This window comes from Ixodes scapularis, unplaced genomic scaffold (assembly GCF_016920785.2).
Source record: "Ixodes scapularis isolate PalLabHiFi unplaced genomic scaffold, ASM1692078v2 PGA_scaffold3__209_contigs__length_174095766, whole genome shotgun sequence".
Lineage (NCBI taxonomy): Eukaryota > Metazoa > Arthropoda > Arachnida > Ixodida > Ixodidae > Ixodes > Ixodes scapularis.
In genome coordinates, this window is record NW_024609868.1 from 134,741,729 (window position 1) to 134,765,576 (window position 23,848).

A 23,848-nucleotide genomic window follows, 5' to 3' on the forward strand; every position below is an offset into this window, starting at 1 on the left:
TGCCATTAAAGAATAAAGTTCACTTCTTTACTCTTATTTTCTGCCCACCTAACACAATGGTTTGTTAAGAGGAACACCACCGTTAACTAGAAAACTCATTCATAGTGCAAGTCCTACGTAGTAAGGAATCATGTTCAAGGTCTAATTAAACAACAAGCATGGGCACTAAAGACACCCCCCTACATGGGTGGGTATCAGTGGACCCGATTTGGCTAACATTTGCGAGGCCTAGCTTGACAACATAAAAAATGACATTGTTTCTGGTCACATTATTTTTTTTTAGATGCCTTGGCATTAGTTCTGACCTTGGACTGGTTTTGAGCGCACCAATATAATGTTTGCAACTTCGCCATGGGAACCACGTAGTTCTTTCAAAACTAAATAGCATGCTTTAAAATAAAATAACAAAAAAAGTTGTACAGGTGCACAAATATAATTACCATTGTCTATCCCGGTACCTGCTGGCACCTGTTTCCAGAAAAATCAACCAATACCAAAGTAATGCGCATATTATACATCGTAAAGAGGCCTGCCGACAACCTGATGAAATGCCAAGAACGCATGAACTGTTAAGTTTTCCGTTCACTGCATGGTTCTCTAAAGGCCCGTTCTCACTCTTGCGACCTCTTAAAACTGGGTTCCTTAAAACCTCTTACGAGAGGACACACTGGCGCCATCTATTGGGTAGCAGTGTAAACTTGGCAATCCGGCATATTTACACCTTCTCTTGCGCATTATCCTTTCTTTCTTGGCTCAAAAAACTTTTGTCAACGTTATAAACAAGCCTTTCCTACAGGTATTACACACGTTTGACCTCGGAAATTCCGCGAAACCTTCGCTCTTGTAAAATGCAATTCCAGGGTCACCGCATAGATGGCGCCAGAATGCCAGCGTGTACCCTCGTCCTAAGAACTTTTAAGAAGTTTTAACAGATCTCGTCTCTCTCGGTCGTACTCGGTTGCAAGACTGTGAACGGGCCTTAAGACTCAAGTTTTTGCCAACTGTGTTCCTGTTCTTTAATCTTGGAAAGTGCTTCCAAGATAACAGTGCCCAGGTATCCTCCCGAAGTTGCTGGTGCATGCTTGGCACACCCTCGGAAGCTTCTGCCGTTGACTTTGGAAACCTGTGGACGCACACATACTGCGGTTCCATCCTCCAGCCAAGGCTACCCGCTTGCGCTTGCACAGCTTTCGCAGTTAGTTCATGCTGAGGCGAGACGAGGTATAGTGGCATTTTCCACATTCAAGATATCAAAACCCACCACATGTCTCTCCGAGCGGCATGATGATGATACCCAAGAGATATTTCGCGTATGGTCTATAAAACCTACATAATGCACGATGCTGAAACCTGCCAATTTCTACATAGTTTAGAGCCGGGAAGGTGGATATGCAGCAAGGCACGCACCTGCAATTGCATCCACTTTGACAGGTGTAATGGGCTTCCTTCCCACGGCGCCATACTTTGTCACGCCTGGAAGGTTGGCCCGTCACACTCCTATTGACCAGGTCCTCGCCCTTGTAGAGGCACCGGGACAACAGGATCAGCAGCGCGAGTCGAACTTGGCCTTACCTATGGCCCAGTCAAATATTACTTCTGGTAGAGAAACCCCGCCTCGGAGGTAACGCTGCAAGAGTAAAAATAATCATAAATAAACCGGTGCTCAAGCAAGTTTTAGTACAGGTATAGTGCCTAGACGTATTCCCCACTGGTGCAATCGCCATCTTGTTCCTCCCATGTATTAAGGGTTGTCCCAAGGAGGCAACAATGATGCTCCAAAACCAAAAGTGTCATGCAGTTGAAAGTCTGCAGTTGGTCTTCAAACCTCTAGTGAATAAGACAAGCAGGCACAAGTGCCGCTGTCATCATGGCATCCCAACTTGTTACTGTGAAGTGACTGTGGACTGTCGAGGCACCGCCAAGAATGGTGCGGCAAACAAACCTGATGGCTAACCCCACCTATAACCCCTTGACGAGTTTGTGCTAGTTTCGTAAGTGGCATCAAAGCGCCTGAGCAGGAGGCCCATGCAGGACTTGGAAGCAAATGGCAGTGTAGCCCCGAAATGAGAGACACTTAGAAGTGAGTTGCAGCACGGCACTCACTCGTGGCACGTGTCTCTCGCTTTCAGACAATTAAGGCTGGACCGCATGTAAGCGATTTAATGAGCAACGAGTCGAGCATCGGCAACAGCGACGGAGACTTTTCACTGTCGCTTGTAACGCGGCTTGGTTCTTGAATTATAAGAAAACGTCGCTCATCACATTGGTCGCTTGCTCCTGTCGCTTTCATGCAGTATGCCTCGTCGTGCGGCTGAGCGATAACAAAAGCGGTCGCCATCGCTTGTCCCGTCGCTCCCTTCATGGTTGTCAGCGCTTGCAAAAATGTGAAGAGTGAAATTTATGTAGGGCTTTGTCCATGCCGGCTCTCAGAATGCTGGCAGAACTTAGGGTTTCAGTGAAATACGACCACATGGTTTCTCACTCTGCTTATGTACTGAGCAGGAAAGCTGACGAGGAAGTAGTTGAAAAATCAGTTCATGATCTCTTTAAGAAAGTTGTTCGAAACAGCTCGTTTTTTGTTGTTTTTGGGCTGTCTGCAGTGCCGTCCGGCGGCACTCCACCCGCGCCTACAAGTGCCGCCCGAAAGAAAGTCGAACAGCACATGTATCCCTGGAGAGCTCGTTAACCAACCACCGCATACATTCATGCCGCCTCGCAACAACAGTATGCGGCTGCTAATTACAAAACTATTAACCTACTTGGCCCCATTGCACATGACGCCTCGCAGCGTCCAGCCCCGCTTGTCCCCCATGTGCCTCCGGAAAGGGACGACCATACCATTTTGGTAAAGGGGCCCTGCGATCATATTTAAGCGCCCACCTTCTTTGCGGTTTCCACGTCTCTTGGGGTTCGGGCAAGCCAGCGGGCACGGAGAGAGTAACTAAATATCAGTGAGTCATATTTTAACTGGAAGATGCGGAAACCTCCTCCCCCTACGAGGGCGACCTGCATTGCCGAAAGCGTGCAATATGTGACGTCTTTGGTCCTGGCTTTACCACTGGTCAAAGCCGCTAAAAGCTTTTTAAGTCGAAATACAAAATATAAGTGTCGCGAATCGTTTCAATTATGTATGAAAGTAGTTTTCGTTCGGTAATTTAGATCAGAAAAGAAACAAATGCAGTTTATAAAGTACGGAAACAAGAAAAGACTCGTCAACAAACCCGCCACCAAGCGGCGGAAAAAACGGCGCATTCTAGAAAGGCCTAGAGCACTATATAGCTCCTTCGGAGCAGAGTAGCGTAGGGAGCCTACATACTCGCCGAACGGAGTCGGCGAGTATGTAGGCTCCCTAGAGTAGCGCAATCTAGAGCGCCGCCTCTCGGCGAGTAGCGGCGAACGCCCGGAGGTTCCAACTGCGGTCAGAAATGCATGGAGAACGTAAGAAAATCGTTGTTTCTCCAGTATTGTGGGAATGTACGGAATCGCAATCATTTTTGACATAATAATGGAACACTTTAGAATAATTTGCGCTAAGTTTTGTGCCCCGCAAGGACCTGACTTTTTTTCAAAAATTGCCTGAGCGGCATCATGCAGCAGACGACACGGCGACGTCACACCATTCACGTGACCCGCTCCGGCCAACCCGAAAAGCCCATTTCCGCTGCGAGCAAAAATCGTTTGCTTCAAACGCCATTGCCTTGGAAATTGCCTTCTCAAAATTTGCACACGCATCCGATATTGTTAAAACTTTGATAAAGTGTTTAGTGCTTTACTAACTTCACGACAGACTAGTTTTGAAAAGTGTGAACTCGACGTTCATTTTTTAATCAGCCGTGTTGTGTCGATCTCCATGTATTCTCCCATAGGGCGGGCCGCCTCCTGGAACCCTGAGTACCACGTGACTCGCGCCGAGCCGCTCTGCCGGCCATGTTGTCGGCAAAACACGGGGTTCAAAGGATTGCGTTACTCTGCTCCGTAGGAGCTATATAGTGCTCTAGAAAGGCCAAGTGGGATGAGGCTCCGACGGACACCGGGCGTAGAAAGGTCCCGGATGTACGCGGCAGCGCTGCGGTCGTATACCGGCTCGAGGATCCGACCGGTTCCGAGCGTTCCGAACGCTTTCGGCGCGGGCTTGGCTGGCTATTTGGCCATTTGGCGGTATGGCAGCGCGAAGTGGCTCCCGTTCTGAACTGGTCTTTACACCGTGTTTGCTGTAGTTTGTGGCCAATGAAGTGTTATGCCAAATTAGTCCTTAATCGCGCAGCAAATGCAATGCAAGCCGCCTTGGCCACCCGCCTCATACAGCCTATCCAGAACATGCTTTAGTGGCGCCCTCTCGAGCCGTCGACACAGAGTGCGGCAGCCGTGAGCGCTCGATCATCTCACTACTCCTCTAGTTCACGGCCACTTAAGCCAGGACCTACGACGTCATGAAGGAGGTTTTTTTCTGTTTGTTTTTGTAATTCTAAATTGCCTATAACTTTTAAAATAAAGCGAAATTTGAGAAAAGATTAAGTTACTACGTTCAGTGCGCTCAAGTTCGGTGCAAATTAAAAACATGTCAAAAAGTTGTTGCAGTTCCCCCTTTAAGCAAAGTTTCGTCGACAACATCCTTTTTTTTTCCAGTGTTAATGGCAAAAAAGAAATGACGTAAATATCGCCAAATGCCTCGACGAAACAAAATGTTCGAGAAAAAGATTTTAAAAAGTAAGCCCACACCAGACTTGTACACGTTACTGAAAAATAGTAAGGAATTACATTTACAATTACTCAAGGCTAAATTGTAATTTATTACAATTACAATTAATCCGCCATAAAAGTAACTGACCGTTACTGCAAAAAGTAATCCGTTACTTTCGTGGCGTTACTTTCAACAATATTGTCTTCAGTTAAGAAACAAAGGGGAGCCGGTATTTCAAATTCTTATTGTTGCAGCCTGTTCCATTTAAAGACCCTGAGTATTTTGAGCAACAGCTGACTCTTGAAAGTCTCGTCAGACGTTTTGCGTTATTTCTTACTCAGTATGTAAACTGCCACGCTGAACACCCTTTGAACTGAGGCACTGGATGGGAATGGCATATTGTTCCTCACGAATGTTTTATGCTCTGCATTGGGCTTCTGCAGCGAAGCATGGAAGTACAATTTACCTCCAAGATAGAGCAAAGCTTCGTCGTTGTAGCGAGCGCCTGATATTCGAGAGTTTAAGCAGATCGCTCCGATATACCTCCGATACCGCCGATAACAATATGATGAATGCGAAAAGGCGGCGGCGGAGTATCGGGTATCCTCGGAGTCATCGAACCGATGTACTAAAATTCTGTATTGTCGAAATCGCGAAGCAGTAAAAGTCATCATGCACCTAGCCAAAACTAGGATAAGAATTGATTTATGTCCATCTTAATATACCGGCCCATATTGCCAGACAATAGCAAAACATAGTTGCAACAGTAAGGTGATAATTGCATAATAATTAAGGTTTGGCTCGATATTCTTCTTCCTTTGGTTCTGAACATGTCGAGCCTCGGTTGAGACGTTGGTGAATAAAAAAGAAGTTTCCAGTATATAAACATAAGTAATCGAAAAAAAAAGTACATTCATAAAAACAATTAATTAGAACGTCGATTAAAACAAGGAATTGTCAACGTACGTTGGCCGTGCGTAGGTTTTTTGATGCCGTTAAAAACGCACGGAGCACGAACAGACTGCAATTTACTCCGGTGTTCTCCAGATAGACGTCCGCTGATGCCACAGCTAGGCAGCGAAGGGCAGAGTACTGTGAACCGCGCTCACGAGTTTCACTCTCTCCTCAAACCCAGAATATCAAGTCTACTTTAGACACCAATATGTTTAATTTGTGAAAATATCTGCTTGAGATAAGATGCGTCCTGCTGGGGTAAAAACAGAAAGAAGAACGCTGACTCACAAAAAGCGTGACTGAGACGCAGATAACCTGGCTGGAATTCACAAATAAAGTGGGCCAACCCTAGAGGTTGGACTACAAAAAGGTAAATAGCTTTTAAGACAGGGTCGAATAAGGTGAAAGAAACAGAAACAAAAATCCTGTTTTTTTAGAGAAAATGATAAATGTGCAGCAACGAACGAGGATGCTTGTGACAGTAACACGTTGACATATTATAACATCTCTTTTAGCGGATTTTAGGGTAGACGGAGCGTTGTCTCGTGTTGTGGCATTATGAAAATGGTCGTAGTCCCTATTCGCGTCTTCAGCTCGACGCTCGCGCTCCCGCGGCGAAAATGGGAAGCGCTCTAGTGAGGGTCCCCCGATTCTCCTGCTCAGCGGGCATGGCGGAAGTGCTCGCGATCATGGCTCGCGAAATGTCGTTTCCGAATGCAAACAACACTCTTCACTGTCCCAACGTAGTGCTGCAGCCGGTATGGGATTGTACCTTACTGGAGAGTTTTAGTATTGCGCATAGAAGCAAACGCAAGCGGTGTGCGTTTGCGTTAGAGCTACGTACCCCACGTTGTGCGTGCGCCTCAACGCCATGCGCCATCCAAGACCGCAATTTCGGGCTCCGCGCACGCGCAGTGTGGAACGCGCAAAGCTAACGCAAACACACAGGGCTTGAGTTCGCCCGTATACGCAATATGAAAACCCACTACTGTTTCACCGGCTTCCAACGCCAACGAAACGTGCTGCAGTGAGCAGACGTGCAAGCAGGTAGGCGTTCCTTCGAACTGGAAAGGCTGAGATTGGCAAAACGACGGCGAGCAAATACAAAAGTAAATAAGTGTTATGAAAAAACTAGTAATTAAAAAAAGGCTTTTTTTAACTTTTGGGCATTTGGTCTGGAAGTATATTGGCGGCGACTTTGGACGTTTCGCCGATTGTCAAAAGTCGAGACTTTGATAGTACAATATACTTTACCCACAATTAATGTAATTTTGCATGGATTTCTCACATTAGCTAGAATGTTTTCATTGATTTTAGACTATTTTTATTTTATTCGTAATTTAAATGCAGCAAATGGAACCAGTGATGATAATTAGCACAGTTTTCATTGTCATATTTCTTCGCGCGATTAAAATTAGAACATTAGCAACAAATTATATTAGAGCTTGGATAATTACTTATTCAAATATACGAATTTTAATATTATTATTATAACACAAATCGCGGCAATGCATGCCTCTAATTAACGCCAAGGTCACGAGAATACTCTATTTAACCATAATAGTCTTTTCAGAAAGGTATAATTCTGTTTTCTTTTTAGCATATGGAAAAACTCTGACATAGTTATCAAGATAGACAAACAGTTAAACGCTGGATCTAATATGAAGTCCTACGCGTCACGCCGGTGCTATCAAAACACACACACACACTTCAGCTTTCTGACTCGGATTTCGTCTTGGGTTGTTGCAGTGAAAGTAGCGTTTATTAGTTTATGCGTTTTGTGGGACATATTGTAAAAATTGGAATTATTCTCTTATCCTTGTGCTGGGATAATTGTCATTATTTCCCATGACAATTATCTGAGCGAGAAAAAGGCAGCGAGAACGCACAGATATCAGCACTGATTTTTTTTCAACAACGACGAATATCAACCTGGATCGAACTAGGGTGCCTTCGATCGATCAGTATGTCACAAAATAAAGTTTCCGCGAACAACTTTTCTGAGTAAATAATTACAATGTGAGACACATCTTGAGTCATGAAAAAATCCGAAATTAAGACATCTGTCGAGAAATTAAATCCAAAACAGAGGTAAGTTTCGGTTTCGCTCCAGAATTAAAACGCGCATCCTTCCGTAATTAATACGCTAAACACCGTTCTTGTTTTCAGGTTAAAGAGGTGACCTACGCTCATAAAATATTAGCTTCCTCGAATTAGCAGAAATAATTTATGTCGCTCAGTGAAGCCAGCACACTAGACAGGCCCAACAGCGGCACGCATCTCTGACCCTCACTAAACTTGCCATCTTGGAAAATGAGTGGCGCCACCTATAGTTAGTTGGAGTCGCGAATAACCGAGGACATTGTTGGTTATTGTGTGTGCACTTACCTCCTCGAGCTTCTCGAGGAGGCACACCAATACTTGGTGTTTTCTCCCCGTCTTCGATCGCAAAGAAAAAACAAAGGGATTATATAACTCCCCCCTTCCCCTTTTACTTTTTTTTTTTTTTTTTGTAGAAATGCCTTTTTTGACTTTTTGACATTTTTTTAGGGCCTAAAAAAATAAATTCAGGGGCTTGGTTTCAAAAAAAAAAAAAAAAATGCTTTCCGGAATTGAAGAGTGCCAAGCCTTTCTTTGCGCAAGTCAATGGACCTTTTCCGAGAAGCGTTCTGCGCACGCGCGGGCGCCCGATGCCAAGCGGCGGAAGTCGGAACGATAAAATCGAGGAAATTCGGAAGGAGGCTGTATATCAGCGAGTAGAACACGTAACTGCAGCATATATATAATTGTGTTACACAAAGAAAAAAAGAACGTCGACGGTAAGGAAAACACGACGTTTGGGTGGACGCCACGGATGCCCCTCTTTAAAGTCGCGTTGGGCAGGCGCCGCTGCTCAGGGAGCGATGGAGCTGGTAGCGTAGCTCCCATTACCGAATGGTAGCGCAGGTAGGTCCCTTCCTCGATTTTCAGTTCGTGCAGCCACCGCCTGGTGCCGCCGGTATGTGGAAAAGGTCCATTCGCGTGAGAGTGTCACTGCGCCTCAACTTTACCAAAAAAAAAAAAAAAACTTTAGAAACGGGGTGGGAGGGGGGTCCTGCAAAAAGAATGTAACGGATTACAAGGAATCCGCTACGTAAAAAATGTAAGGGAATTACTTTAAAATTACTTTAGAAAATATGTAATTATTCCGTTACTAAATTACTCATAAATGTAAGGGATTACAAGTAATTTCGTTACTTGTAATCAAGTTAAGTTACTACGTTCAGTGCGCTCAAGTTCGGTGCAAATTAAAAAACAGTCAAAAAGTTGTTGCAGGGCCCCCTTCAAGCAAAGTTTCGTCGACAACATCCTTTTTTTTCCCAGTGTTAATGGTAAAAAAGAAATGACGTAAATATCGCCAAATGCCTCGACGAAACAAAATGTTTGAGAAAAAGATTTTAAAAAGTAAGCCCACACGGTGGATCGAATCCGGCTCCGCTGCCTATGAGGCGAGCTACGTTACACATCCCAATAAGCTACGCTACAACTTCGCAAAACTCGTTTTGACAATTCGCTTTACTTAAGACATTCGGACGGCACGTGAAGACGCGAGTGGAGTGCCATTGCACGGCACGTGAACATTCTGCAAGAGTGCCGTCGGACGGTACTCGACACTACATTATATATATATATATATATATATATATATATATATATATATATATATATATATATATATATATATATATATATATATATATATATATATATATATATATTGTGGTATTCTCGCTCACCGCTTGTCCGGAGGAAGGGGCCAAGTCATGATGGAAACATGTTTATTCTTCTAGCCCGGTGTTCGGTGGCTTGCGCCGCCATGGCTAAATTGTCCTGTCCCCGTCACGCGCCTCGCGCCCCGTGCTTTGGCCCCGCGCTCGTTTCTCGCGCGCCGTCCGCATCGTCGCCGAAGTTCTCAGTGTCCAATATCCCCACAATATATGTATATATATATATATATTTTTTTTTTTGTAATTACTCAATGCGCGTTTTTTCCCACAACCTTCACAATAAACTACAGCCAGAGGGCTAGAAAATAAGTGCAACATATACAGCATTGTATAAAAAGTTCGTGCCCTAGTCAAAAAAGAACTCCTCGCAAGCAGCATCATCAATGCAAAGAATCGAACCTGAATTCGAACACCCGCAGTGAAAGCAAACGGGGTGCAAATACGAGTGCCAGCACGTAATGGATACCTTTAGCAGTCATGGGTTCCGCGAAACACACCGCCTAGTTAGGTGGTACCAAGGCGCCACCCGATTTGTACAACTCGTCTTGTCCACCGATCCACGAGATAAAGCTCCCGATACACTTACGAAGTCCCGTCCCCCCCCCCCTCCGGCTTCGGTGGGACCTTCGCTTCTGTGTGCGTTCCCGCAATCTAACTGCTCGCTTAGTGACAGGTCGGTTGCGGGACTTCCTTGGGAAAAGCTCGAAGGTCATCCCCTGCGCAAAGCACGTGTGCGACAAGGAGCCCCACACGTTCGCCGCGTTCGCCTTCACGCTTTCTGCACACACAGACAAGGACACTTCACAAACACCCCGAAAAGAAAGCACTGAAAAAGTCAAGCGAATAGGCGAGTACTCACCAAGTAGACTCAAGCCCACAGCTGGTTCTATGGCACGGCGGCACCTGGGACACTTTTTGTTTTTCGGAGAACGTCCTTCGGTGTTTTTTCTTTAAAGCCTAAAGGCCTGAAGCTGAAACCGACCGAAAGTTTGAAGCTTGCTTTGATTTTGATTTTGGTTACGGTGGCGATGGCGACGCGGCGACGCGGCGACGTTCGCTGGTTACGACGATACTCATTTGACGCAACGTGAATGTTTCTGTTCTAGTCGACATACATTAGAACTTTTAAACGTAAAAAAATTGGTTTTAACATTTATCTAATTCTTTGTAATGAAGTATGTTGGTTGTGTACTAAACTGAACCTTGGCCTGTCTCAGCTTTGTTGTGTACCAAACTGTAGCTTGGCCTTTCTCCGCTTGGTTTTATTTCAACATGGCGGCGACAATCGTTGCGTGCTGTGTGGCTGTGTCGTGATCAACCTATTTTCTGTGCATTGGTCGTCCTGTTAGCCACCTCCTGCAATCCACATCAGCCGCAAGCATGCTGTCGGAGTATTGTGTGCCCGCCGGAAAGAATATACAGTCTTCTCGGAAGCAAGGCTGCTACTAGAGCTGCTCGGATCGTGGCTTGGACGTCGTCGGCTCCCACGAACCGAGTCCGCGAGCCTCACGTTGTTTGCTTGGTTCCTTTACGTTTCCGGCGATGAATCCCCCAGCCTTGGCCTTGGCCTCATCCCTACAGGACCTAGCTGGGGAAAAACAATCTACGACAACGCGGCGTCTTTGAAATGCGATTGCTACGATCAGTGTCTTAAAAAGCTCTGTCTGTGTGTGTAGGCGTTGTAAAAAGAGCTCTTCGGTGTGAGCGCTCTTACCTTCACAGTGTGCAAACTCTTCGAATGGTTATTCAACAGGCGGCGCTGCGAGACGTGAGCCTTCGGCGTTGCTTCAATTCGCAGTGTGGTGGTGTGGTTCTCAAAATGGGCACTTATAACCATTTTCATACAAAGCGTGCAAAGCTGCCAAAGGTACTGAAGTGGTGCGCATGAAAATACAGAAAACAAAATGTGTTCCTGGGCGCGTTTCGTGGACGAGTGGTAGCTCTGCTCTGGCAATACCGACGTCTCGGCGGCAGTGGTTCAAACCCACTAGACGCGCAGTTTTTTTTTTTTTTAGACATATTTTTTGTGCAAGATTGTGCGCATTGCCGAACTGCATATTTCAATTCCTTTTTTCTTCTTGCTTTTTATTTATAAGTCGCCGAAAGGCCACATTTCTACCATCTTCTACCATCTGCTCTGCCGCTTTGCAAGTGTTATTTGCCTCCAGCACCGAGTTATATTTTTCTTTCGCGCAGCGTGGAATGAGAAATCTCACTGATAGCAGCCTTGCCCCAAAATTTATAATAAGACGTTAATCGACAATAGTTGTGGCCTGAACAGTTTATTTTGAAATAGCTGTCAAGGTTAGGAATCCCCCTCTCGGGGTACTTGCGATGCACCTTCAGGCGAATGGCGTTGTGTGTGAATTCGGCATGGTTGACAGTCCCCGTGCTCGAAACTTCTACATGGCGAGGTCTTCGCTTCGGGGACGCCAGCTTGCCAGATAGACACTGCGCCTTGTACTTCGCGACAGTACGGGCGCACACTCCGGTGTTGTTACTGACCGTCTCCAGGACTTCACGACCGACTTCTCCGGGAAACGCGTTCTTGTACTCGCGTACACGTTGGCGATCACCTGCTTGCACGCTTTCAAGATCTCCGCACAACGAATCTTCGAAAATATCCGAGCAGGAGAGGTACTTGAGCTTGTTGCATAAGACGCCATCTTCTCAAAACCAGCCAGTGCCACACAACCCGAAAACCCGCAGCGGCTGTTGCACGGACGAAAACGAAAACAATTTAAAGTAGTTTACATTATCTTTTTTCTTTTTATTGAAAAAAATTTGTGCTCCGTCGAAATCATAACACCACTATCAGTTGCTAGCTCCAAGGAGGCATATTTTTTGACTTTTTTATAAGTGTTTTTGCAGGGGACGCACTATTTTATAGGGTGAACGTAGACACGGTCGCCAATGGAAACCGGTGCGCTAGCTTTGACTGCGTTGCATGCTACGTATGAAACAGTATAGTCTTGAATAAGCTGCTGCACCTTCACTCACTCCCAAAGACGCACCCCACGACAGTTCCAGAAATATGTAAAATTCAGCAGCAGGATTCGGTTTCGAATAATATGCACGACGCGAAACTTGTTGAATCTCGTATAAAGCGAATTCTCAAAACGAGTACTCGCAGGTATAGCTATGTGGAAAGATGTCCGCTACTTACGGAGCGAACCCAGGTTCGATGCAAAAAATAAACATGTTTTTTTTTTTTTTTTTACAATTATTCTTGAGAAAATGAATGTCGACGAAACTTTGTGCATTATTTTTTTTTCTTTTCCTTTTTAATTTTTTTTGCACAATTATTATTGAAAAAAAAATGTCGACAAAGCTTTGAACTAAATGGTGTCGGACTCCCTTTCTAGAGGTGCATAGGGAAACAGCGGGGCTTGGGTTGCCGGCTGGACACCGCGAAGCAGCATTCATACTGTTTTTTTCGGTAGGGCAAATGCTGCTGACCTGTGACTCCCGTTGAGAAAGGGAAGAGTCAAAACAGAGTCGCACGAAAAATTGACTCTCTAAGAGAGTCGTGAAGTGTCACAGAGAGTCACTGAAGCAGTGACTCCCTTTGGACTCCTTTTTTTTAAAGAGTGTAGTACGAGTGGCAGCTGTGCTAACGCTCCTGTTTGCGGTGAAAATCTGTGCGCGTGTTACGTATTTCGTTTCTTTTTTTTGAAAATGAATCGCCAATTCAACATCACTCTTTTAGTGCAAAAAAGAAAATACGCATGTTTCAAAATTTAACGCACAATAAGAAAACAAAAAGTACTACTTTTCACAGTTTCGAAGACATACCTTTATGCATTCCAAGTTTCTAGGCTTGTAATTCATCCAACACGCGTTCTTATTTTTTTAATGAATAAATGAAAGACGCGTCTAGTTCCGTGTATACGTGTTTTTCTTAATTGGCGCGCTCATATTTTTTTAATATTTAATAAAAAAAGAACCTTTTTTTATGCGATTTTGAAGTCTCGTAACTCAGTTTCACATCATAACGCAGCAACTAAATTTAAGAGTATGCCCCTGGTAAACATAGGAACAGAGCTAATAAAATATTAGAAATGCAACTCCACCCGTTTTCTTGTAAACACAACTCGATTGTGATAAAATTTCAAACAATTCCCTTCACGCGTTCTTGGTTTTCTCAGACAGCGTTCTGGCATGTGATATAATTTTTTTAGTTGTATGCTAGATGAACTGAGCTGGTTCACCATAAGTGTAATTATTTTTTTTTGTATTCATATTCAGATTTGTTTAAAATAAATTTAAATCACGGGACTATTTTGAGGCTCGACTCTGTACGCAAGAAACCGGTTTCAAAGAAAAGGACAGCTATTTAAACAACGATTCTTTAATTAGAGCTTTTATCGTTGTAATTAAAATCACTTTTTGTGACTGTAATTTTATTAAAGGATACTAATTGCCCTAAATAATAAAAATGACCTATGTTGTGGCAGACGACGCGCATTTGCGCCATCTTTTGAAAGGTGGCTGAAATTCGAAATTGAGAAGTTCAGGCAAAGTGGCGCTGATTCTGTCTCTGACGCAGAGGATTCTTTTCTCAAATATTTCCTCGCGCTACTTCCTCGTTCTTGAGTGAGTCATAGTTAACCTTGCAAAAAACAAAAACAACAACAACAACAGCAACAACAACAACAACAACAATGAGAAGCGCGTCAGAAGGGTCACGAGCAAGTTCTCACTAACACCTAGTGCCTATAAATAAGCTATTCAATGCTGCCCGCCATGTTTCGACACCAGGAAAGGTGCAAATATTGAACTCCAGATGATAGTGACGACGAAGGGGTATTTCCTTCCCTTCACTCCAAGATTTTTAAGAGACATTTTTTTAAAGGTTCCAGCTTTCCAACCGCGCTGGTTCTCTTTTCTTCGCCATCGTGGAGGGATTTCAGATTTTCAGTTTTAAAGGAGCGGTGCAACGATATTCAATTGGAATGTTTTTCACTTTACACGAGCTTACTGGCACACCTGGGACTCACACGCAACGCCACTGTAAAATAAACTCCTTTGTTGCGGTGTAATTTCAAGGACAAAATCGATCAGTTTCATTCAATCTCTCCCTTGCGAAATTTGATGACGTAACGTGGGTATCGCAGTACACCCATATGACGATATTTGAATCCGGTTCATAGATTGGACCCGAGCATTGCGTGGGCACTCGATCTGGGCTCGTGATAATTACTAGCTCGAGAAGCATTCGGGTAGTGGTCCGTGTCCAATCGCTGCAACGACGACAATAGCCGAGCCATAACAATGTTTGGAACTCAGCGCGTCTCCTGTGCTTTGCCAATCTCAGCGCGTGGTCAACATTGGCGGCATATAATCGGCTCCAGAACAGGTGGCTGCTTGTTCTGGCTGCGAGTTGAGGGGGTGAACGGTGCTCGTTTTTCTTTAATTTTTTTCCGGAACATTTATTGCTTGGGGTGAAAAACGAACGGCTGTTTCATAGGTCATTAACGTCAGGGATCCGGTTTAAGTGGTATTTGCGCAATGTACAAAAATTGTTGCATCGCCCCTTTAACGTTAGTCTACCCGTAGACAACTTACGGAGAGTGTTATGTGCAAACCGCAATGACTAGTCCTCATGGTAGGCAACAAACAGCCAATTATCGTGGCTCAAATCTGTGGCTCAGGAAAAGGATCTAATAAACCCCCTTTGGGTGAAGTGCCCCATCAAAAGCGTTGCACATCTGCGAAACCCTCACTAGGTCGTCTTTCCTTGGGTTAAATTTTATTTTATTTATTCAAATAAGAGCAATGTCAGACGACCAACTTTCACGGTGTTGGTTTAATAATGCAACGACTCCAAGCTTCCACTTTGCGCTTTACACCAACCATGGCTCCTGTCCTCTGCAACTAATTATAAGCAGCCAGGTCCGACTTGCTAGAAACAGCGTCTCAGTTGAGACCGTGGGAAAGAAAGAAATGCCGAAGCCAGCGCTCGAGCTGAGCGGGACTTACGCCGCGCCTCAAGAGAGTCGCGCGCCCCACCTTTTGCACTGCTTTCTTTCACTCAGTCTCAGCTAAGACGTAGACAAAAAAAAAAAAAAAAGCAGTGCAAACGGTGGGGCGCACGACTGTCTTCAGACGCTTTTCTAGCAAGCCGGCCCAGGATCACAATTCGTAAAGTTTCCTCGCGCTTCCCTTTCGTTTTCGGGAACCCCGCAATGAGTGTTGCGAAATAAAATCAAGCGCAATTCTCCGTGCTGCCCTGCCATGTTCTTCCATGACTGGGCTGTAGAGCGGTTTCCTTGTCGGCTTCACTCTCGCCGAGGAGCAATGGGACTTTTTTTCGCCGCGCGACCACACAACCGTGCCCAACGCCGCCTGTGTCGTCCTGAACAAGTGTTCCCCGACCACTGGTTACCGTCCGGTGGTCGAAGCAGGCGCCCGGAGGCGTAGAGAGGCAGTCCAGCCAAGTCAAGGGTCTGCGAGCATCTGTTCTTGTTTCCGGCCATCCCCTAGGCGCGTGCCGTTCGCTCGTGTGTATTGCGTCATACGCTGTACCGGTCGGCGTGAGACCGGTAGCGCCATCTTTTTTAATTCGAAGAATACGACAATAACGTGCGCGAAATCAACGCATGACCTGTGGAGGCCAATGTTAAATTTTTGCAAGTGATGCTTAAAGGGGCCATAAATAGTTTTCAACTTCTTCAACCTTAGCGTTCGTCTTCAACTCACGAGCGAAATGAGAAATCACGTTGTGGTGACGAAGCATTTCACCGGAATGCGATGACTCCAAGTTTTCACCGTGCTTCTTAAAGGGGCCATGAAACGAATTTTGGGCTGGGATAAATGATTTTAAATTGGCACTTTACTAATCGCATGTCGTTTAGTTGGCCAAAAGGAAGAGGGTAGAAAGTCAAAAGCCAGCTTTTCGGTACTAACATTTGAAAACATAGCAGACTATTTTGTACCTTCTTTCCTTTGAAAGCTCTCCGCCTTTTCACTATGATACATCCGCGGTTCCCAAAGCGCGTCAGCGGTGCCAACCTGACGTCGGCCGAGCCCAGCTCACGCATTGGACACGAGAACTGCGTCACTCGGACGCATGCGCTCGTCAACAATCAATCTGTCCACGAATATTTAGATTCGCGTTTCTGACCAATGAGTGCCCCGACAGAACTTATCGCCACTGGCGAATGACAAGTTCTATGGTGTGCATAATAAGCACGGTGGAAGCTAGGAGTCATCGCACCGGTGCCGAAGAATGTCACGACCACGACACACTGTAATCCTGACCTGCCGACCGAAGGGCCCCCTACGGGTAAGCTCGCCTTCCGCGGGAATCTCTCCGATGCAACGTAACGGGGGAAGGGAGGAGCTTCTTTTGACTCCACCCCGGCCAGTTTCCCACTCCTCCTCTTACATTTCCGAGCCCCCTGGCGGCGGCGAGTTCCCCAGCGTAGCTCCGATTTGCACCTACGCTCCGCAGTGATGGGTTTAATCTTATTTAAATCGGGGGATCGGTGGCCGGTTGGGCTAGCGCACACCAGCTCGGAGCACGTTGAAGAAAAACTCCTTGACAGAACCAAAAATTCTGGGTTCAATCCTCACCCCTGCCCGTTTCGATCTTAATGAGCATCGCACCGGCGTGCGGTCCTGTATCACTATTGCGCGCTGCACGTTAAAGACGCCAGGCTAGCAGTCGTACTGCCCTGGCTAAATTGCTGATCTACAGGCAACAATGTCACCATGTTCTGGCATGTTCTCCTGCTGCATAAACAACTAACGACCAATTTGTTTGTCAAAATACGGTGTGGGGGGGAAAAAGATGACAAAGAAATTACACAGTTTTTGGTCTGCGCCATTCATGTAAATTGCATTTCTTCTATCCTCTGTTTTAGTTTAAATTTTATCAGGTGCGTTTTTCTTGCATCTACGCAGCGCAGCAAAGCGTCACAATAATTATAAACGCCTGTAGATAATGATAAATTGCGTTCCTGGTTGCAGATTGCCGTAAAAACGCACTTGTCTCTAGGATTCAGTTTGTAGAATTTGCAGAATTCACGACGGGGACGACGGTCCATTCACGGCTCTATCGCCTCCAGCCCGGTTCACCACGAAGTTCATGGCACAGCCACCTTACCACATCTTTCGAGAAGCAATAGTGTTGTTTAAAATCAACGTCGTCCAAGTCAAACACATTGGCGTGGCTTAAATACCCAAGCCAAAGGCGAAACACGAACAAAAACGCTATCATTTTAGACGCTTCTCCTTCTCGCGCCAAACTCGCCCAAACTCGCCTAGGTCGGAGCCGGCAAGCTTTTCCCATCCGCGGCGGCTTCTGCCACGTCACAATGACGTCACAGCATCTCGCCGCGAGTTCCAAATATGCCACTCTCCGACCGCCTCAAACACTCCATTCTGACCTAGGGAGTGACGGCGCGTGTCGTCATGCACGGCGCCGACCAATCGCGGCGGGCGGCGAGTTTGGCGGAGAGCTTAGCTTAGCTGGCGCCGGCGGAGTGCCTGGTTTCTCCGCTGAGGGCGCGCGGTAAAGGTTTTTCTGGGACCCACACGCAGCTCATTGCCTGCCTTCAGTGCGGCCTGCCACCCCTGCCACTGGTCCACCTCACCGCAGAGCGGCGCCAGCGGCGGGATCGACCGTCTCCGCTCGTGGCGGGATAATAAACGTTTTTCAATGTTGATCTAATCGCCTCTGTCTGACTGATTAGGGGGCGATCGAAAGGGCGGTGCCAGGAGATAGAACGAGATTGTATTACAGCACCGAAGTGCTGTAGTACAATAAATAATGCTGACTATAAACCGGTTATCCTCGGTCGCATATTCATATTGAAGCTGTCTAATAAGTACGCGCGTCGCGTAGCTGAGTAATAGACGCGTAGCTGTCCTTTAACTTATTAGACGCGTAGCTGTCTAATAAGTTCCCACGCCTCATCTGCAGTTGGCGCGCGGCAATAACTATGACGGCTGCTGGCGCCGATCGTGGAAAAATATTTTACAGCCACAGTGGCGAAATCGCGGTAGGAGAGCTATTCCGTGTACAGGTCAGGACTAGATAACGCAGAAAGATTTTTAAGTTGCGCCATGCACTCATAGCGTTACGAAACGCTGCGGATTTTGTGTGTACTGAACACCTCGCGCTGCCGCTCTCGTCTGTCGGCAGGTCAGGATTACAGTAGGTCGTGGTCACGACGACGTGATTTCACAATTCGCGTTTGAGTTGAGGGTTGAAGCTAAGGACGAAGATGTAGGATAATCGTTTCATGACCCCCTTTAAGCACACCATGGCACTTGTCATTCGCGATTGATAATAATTGCGATCACGGCACTCATTGGCCACGGACGCCAATCCAAATATACATCGACAGATATATTGTTACGAGCGCATACAGTGAAACCCGTTTATAACGAACAGCAGGAAAAGCTACGATCAGTTCGATATAGCAAGAACCCTTTACAACAAACTTCTTCGATGCGTTCGTTGTAGACGAGAGGTTCTCTTTCTTTGTCACCTCTTCGCTTATAACTTGTAAAACCGCGCTTTTTTTTTTTGCATTAGTGCAGATTTTTTTTTTTTTTTTAGCTTATGTTTCCTTCTGAATCGTTTTTCATCGTGGGCAACCGCTTTGGGATGAAAAGTTTTTTTTTTTTTTTTTCTGTACGTGCGTGCATAGGTTTCTTTTTTTTTTCTAGCTTTCTCTCCTGAATTGCTTCTCTTCGCTCAATTTTGTTCGCGGCTCGAGTTTTTGGAATTTTGTTTCTTTCCTACTTTTTTTTTATGTGTGTGTGGGGGAGGGGGCGGGGAGGACAGACTAGAAGACGGATGTTTACGCGTTTTTGAAAGCCTTCCCGGGGGAAAAAGTTCGATATAGCCAATGTGTTGCTCGTTATAAAAGTTCTTTTTACATGCATATGATTTAAATTTTCCGTGAGTTCGATATCGACAATAATTCGCTGTACGTGGGTTCGCTCTAAACGGGTTTCACTGTATGTCATAGTGACGCAATATTTTGTCCAATGCATGAACTGTGGTCGGCTAATGAGTTTTGGGTACCGCTGATGCATAGCCTCCTCTATTGGGCATGAGATCTAACTATAGGGGGCGCTTTATCGAGCTTGGCGTCCCCACAGCCAACGTCACTAGAGCAAGCTCAGCTTCGCAGCTCCCTATTCTCGCCTGCAAAGGCGAGTGGCCCGGGTGGCGGTCACAAGAACTAGCGGCGCTGCAGTCGGATCTTACTTCCCTGTGTCGCGCGTTGTCTGCTGCCACTGCGTTGAGAGCCTCCTTTTCTTTTTCTTTTCTTCCTTGTGTATAATAGCAAAAAAAAATGGGAGCCGTTTACAAATCCCTGTAACGCCGAATCGGAGCGCAGCTCTTGAGGAGGACTTGGGAAGGGTACTGAGGGGGGTCGCGTCACCTGCGGGTAGTCACGTGACCCCGGGGGGGTCACGTGATCTCGGGGGGGAGGGTCACGTGACCTGGGGGGGGGGTCACCCCCCCCCCGGTTACGCCGACGCCGACGCCGACGCCGACGCCGCTCAGGCTGGAAACGGGCCCCTAAGAGCTGCGCTCTAAAAGATGATGAAAATGAAGAGTAATAAAACACAGAGATCAAAGTCAGCGCATTGTGAGTGTTCTTTCTTTAAGTGTCTGAAATTTATTTTTGTGTGCGTCTCTTTCCTTGCGCTGTGAAGTGTTAGTATAAATCAACAACTCGCCCAAGCTCAAGTATTGCTATTCAAACATGGCGGGCTAGACAATCCGGAAGCAAGACTCGACTGCAGCGCTGCTAGTTTTCGTGACCGTCACTGATCCCACGTCGCAGGCGGAGCTCTGAAATTGAGCTTGCTCCAGTAACGTTGCCAACGGCCGGATATTTACCAACACAGCATTATAAAGAAATTCAACTTCCCCCAGCACGGTCTGGTCACGAGGGCTTCGCTCTGGCCAGTGCTTTAGTCACACAAGGATCGACCTTCGAATCGCCATCTTCGATTTCTCGGATCAAAAACAAAAAAGAAAATACAGTTCTTTGTCCCTACAACTGAAGCGTAGCGCTAGAGGCGTGACTGTTCGACCTCCTCCAAAATACCCACAAAGCCTGGCAGTTCGATGACGAAGCCATAGAGTTCCCGGGCGGTCAGAGATTTAGAGTGCAAGGATCTGGTAGCACAGAACATTTCTTGGGGAGTCTTGTATTCAGCGCACAGCTTTTGCAGCGTTCAGGATCGAAACATGGTTTTCAAACCTGACGATGAAACAAGCGGTAGCCCGACGAACTTGAGAAACACTTGTGGACATTGGATCGTTCGGGACAACTGTGTTTAGGCGTCTCGCCGCCAGCGGGGCGCCCCCATTACATGACGCTTGTCTGCCGCTCTACTTTTTCACTTTCGGCAGCCGCGTCACATGACGATCTGCCAGGCTTTGTCAGTATAGAGGAGGCTATGGCTGATGTATAACAGTGAAAAAGCAGAGAGCTTTCGAAGGAAAGCAAGTACAAAATAGTCCACTATCTATTCAAATTTTCAATCCGAAAAGCAGGCGTTTCACTTTCTAGCCCTTTTCTTTTGGTCCACTAAACAAGATGGGATTCGTTAACTCCCGATCTAAAATAATTTTGGACTGAGATAAATTACTTAAGAAAATTTGAAGTCACCTCTTAGGCGCCCGTTTCCGGCTTGAGCGGCGTCGCCGTCACCGTCATCGTCGCGGTAACCGCGCGTTGCATTATGGAACATTTCCCACAATGACGTCATATGTGACGTCACGTGTGACATCACGAGGATCACAAGTGACGTCACGAGGCTCACTAGGTTCATGAGTGACATCACGAAGGTCACGACCTTCACGAGTGACGTCACGAGGGTCACGAGTGACGTCACAAGGGTCACGAGGGAGAAGGGAGGAAGGGGAAGGAGGAGGAGAGGAGGAAAAGAGGAGGAGGACTGCGAAGGAGGATGGAGGAGGAGAAGAGGGAGGAGGAGCGGAGGAGCAGAAGGAGAGGAGGGGAGGAGGAGCGGCATGCCTTTTTTCTGTACCCCTCCCTCCTCCTCCTCCTCCTCAAGAGCTGCGCTCTAATACGGCATTACGGGGAATCGTCAACGTCTCTCATTTTTTAGATCATATTTTAGATAATGTTAGGTCCATTTGTAGATATTGTCGAGTACGGGATTACATTTAGTTAAAAGTGTTATATCTTGACTGGGAAACAATATACGCGATTCCATGTACGACTGCATCTCCCGAATTGCAACTTCTTGACAGGGACCCAAGCTTTCAATGAGGATCTCTTAGAGAACGTTTATGTTTGGAGCCTTTATTGCTAAGTTTTTTATTTCTTAAGTTCCCCTTTGAGATAACTGTCCTGCAGATCAAGACAGCAAGCGCGGGATTGATTTTCCAAAAGTAGTTCGAACGAACGTTCGTCTGAAGAACAAAATTGTATAGAATTATCAGCGAGAGTGCGTTTAGAATATCCGCATTTATTCATTGTCAACAAATCAACGTTCGAGACTATCGGAACATACGTAATGTAAATGCTTCTGCAGAAATCTAACACTGAAGCCACTTCCCATATACCTGAAATTTATTATTAGGCAATGATAAACGAATCTTCCGGTCGTACGAAGACTATGATGGTAAGCTAACCATTTACAAATGATTTTAGGGGCTAAGCTCCCTAAGGTCTAGCCTTGTCCGTCCGTCGTCCGTGCTCACATCGATTGCCATCCCATCTGTCTTCCTAAAAAAAGAAGAAAAAAAATGTTTGCGCAGTCGACAGGATTCGAACCTGTGCGGGGAGACCCCAATGGATTTCTAGTCCATCGCCTTAACCACTCAGCCACGACTGCGGGACGAGTAGGGGGCTCTGAGCAATTTGTAGTAACTCAAGAGCTGGGGATGTCATGGATGAAACGTTGCATGTAGCCGCTCAACGTCTATACAGGAGAGGGAGCTGCGGTCAAATGTGTATACAATCGCGTTAAACTTTGCAGTGATTGGCTCAATATTTATAGACGAGAGGGCGCTGCGGTCGAATGCTCAAATGCGTATATAACCACGTTCCATACTATAGTCGGTTACAAGTCAAGAAGGTAGGAGAAGCTCCTCCCACAAGTGTGATGCGCCCGTTTCAAATCTCTCCGCGGTCGAAAGAAGAGTTCACTGGAAACGCTCCTTGTTCCGCTTCAATGGATTCCCACTTGTCTCCGATCCCACCTTTTTAAGAAAGCGACCTTTGTATTCATCGGAGAGGGAACCGAGCCCCTGAAAGCAGCCTTTGTATCCATCGGGGGGGAAGCTAATCCCCGAAAGTCGTATTTGTTTCCGTCGGTGGGGGAGAACTCTAATCTCCCTCTCGTGGCTTCCACAATGCTAAGTCAAAGTCGAAAGGTAAAGCAAATATGTACAGAAAGGCAAGACCCTCCTCGCGCGTTGGCCGCGACGTCACGGAAACGGTGGGACGCTATTGGATGTGGAGGTGGCGGAGGGATATCTGATTCCCTTTGAGGGGCATTTGCCGCTAGCTTCTTAACCTGTAACTGACTATACACATTCTCTTTCTGACATGGACCGTCGACTTGAGCGGTGGAGATGCGTTCCCACGGCTTGTAGCGGATCCAAGCTGATCCGCTAGATGAACCACTGGCTCTGCATTTCACCGACCATAAAGCAGTAATAATGAAGTCGAAACGCAACCCGGAACACAGCACTACCTATGAGCAATAAAAAACATCAGCACCATCAGCACTACGTATGAACAAAATCAGTATCATCAGCACCGCCAGAGCTTCGCCCCAATCAACGTTATTCACCACGTGGAGATGCGGTCATTTTTTCTAGACTCTCTCGAAGATGAACAGAATTTCACAATATCCTGTCCAGGCATCATCTAGATTCACACTGTTAAGCCTAGATAACCGTTAAAGTATGGTTTGCTTCAAAGCTAACAAAATCAACAAACCTAGCGTTCTATAGTACATGTTCGTAGACTCGCTGGCGCCTAAGGAACGCACGCATGGTGCACCCCAAGTATCTTATTACCGCTATTCAACGATTGACGTTGAAACATTTGACGATGACAAGGTTAATGAATTAATAAATTACTATGCAAGAAGCGTCAACATGATAGGCCGGGTAAATGCAAAAATGTTCCAAAAGCCGGGATTCATGATTACATTTGATTACACGCCACGTCCCTTTTGTGTTCGTTTAAAGGGACGTGGCGAAGGGACGTGGCGAAGGCCACGCATGCGACAAGAGCGAAGACGGAACTCGTAGACCATTGTTGGAATACGGGTCACTGTTTCGACTTTGAGAATGCGTCCACTCTGGCGCGCGAACAAAGGTGGGGTCCACGCAGGTTCGTGGAATCATGGTTCATCCGAAGTGACTCATCAGCTTGCAACTCGAACCGCGGCCCCCTCCCCGATGTGTACGCGGACTTGCTTAAAT

The 23,848-nt window shown here is 46.2% G+C and overlaps 1 non-coding gene across 1 annotated transcript; it reads right to left on the minus strand.

The window, feature by feature from the left end:
* Window positions 1-22,163: 22,163 nt before the first annotated feature.
* Window positions 22,164-22,245, minus strand: Trnas-aga. Its single transcript has one exon. It is a non-coding gene; the product is annotated as a tRNA-Ser (tRNA).
* Between the last annotated feature and the right edge of the window lie 1,603 nt (window positions 22,246-23,848).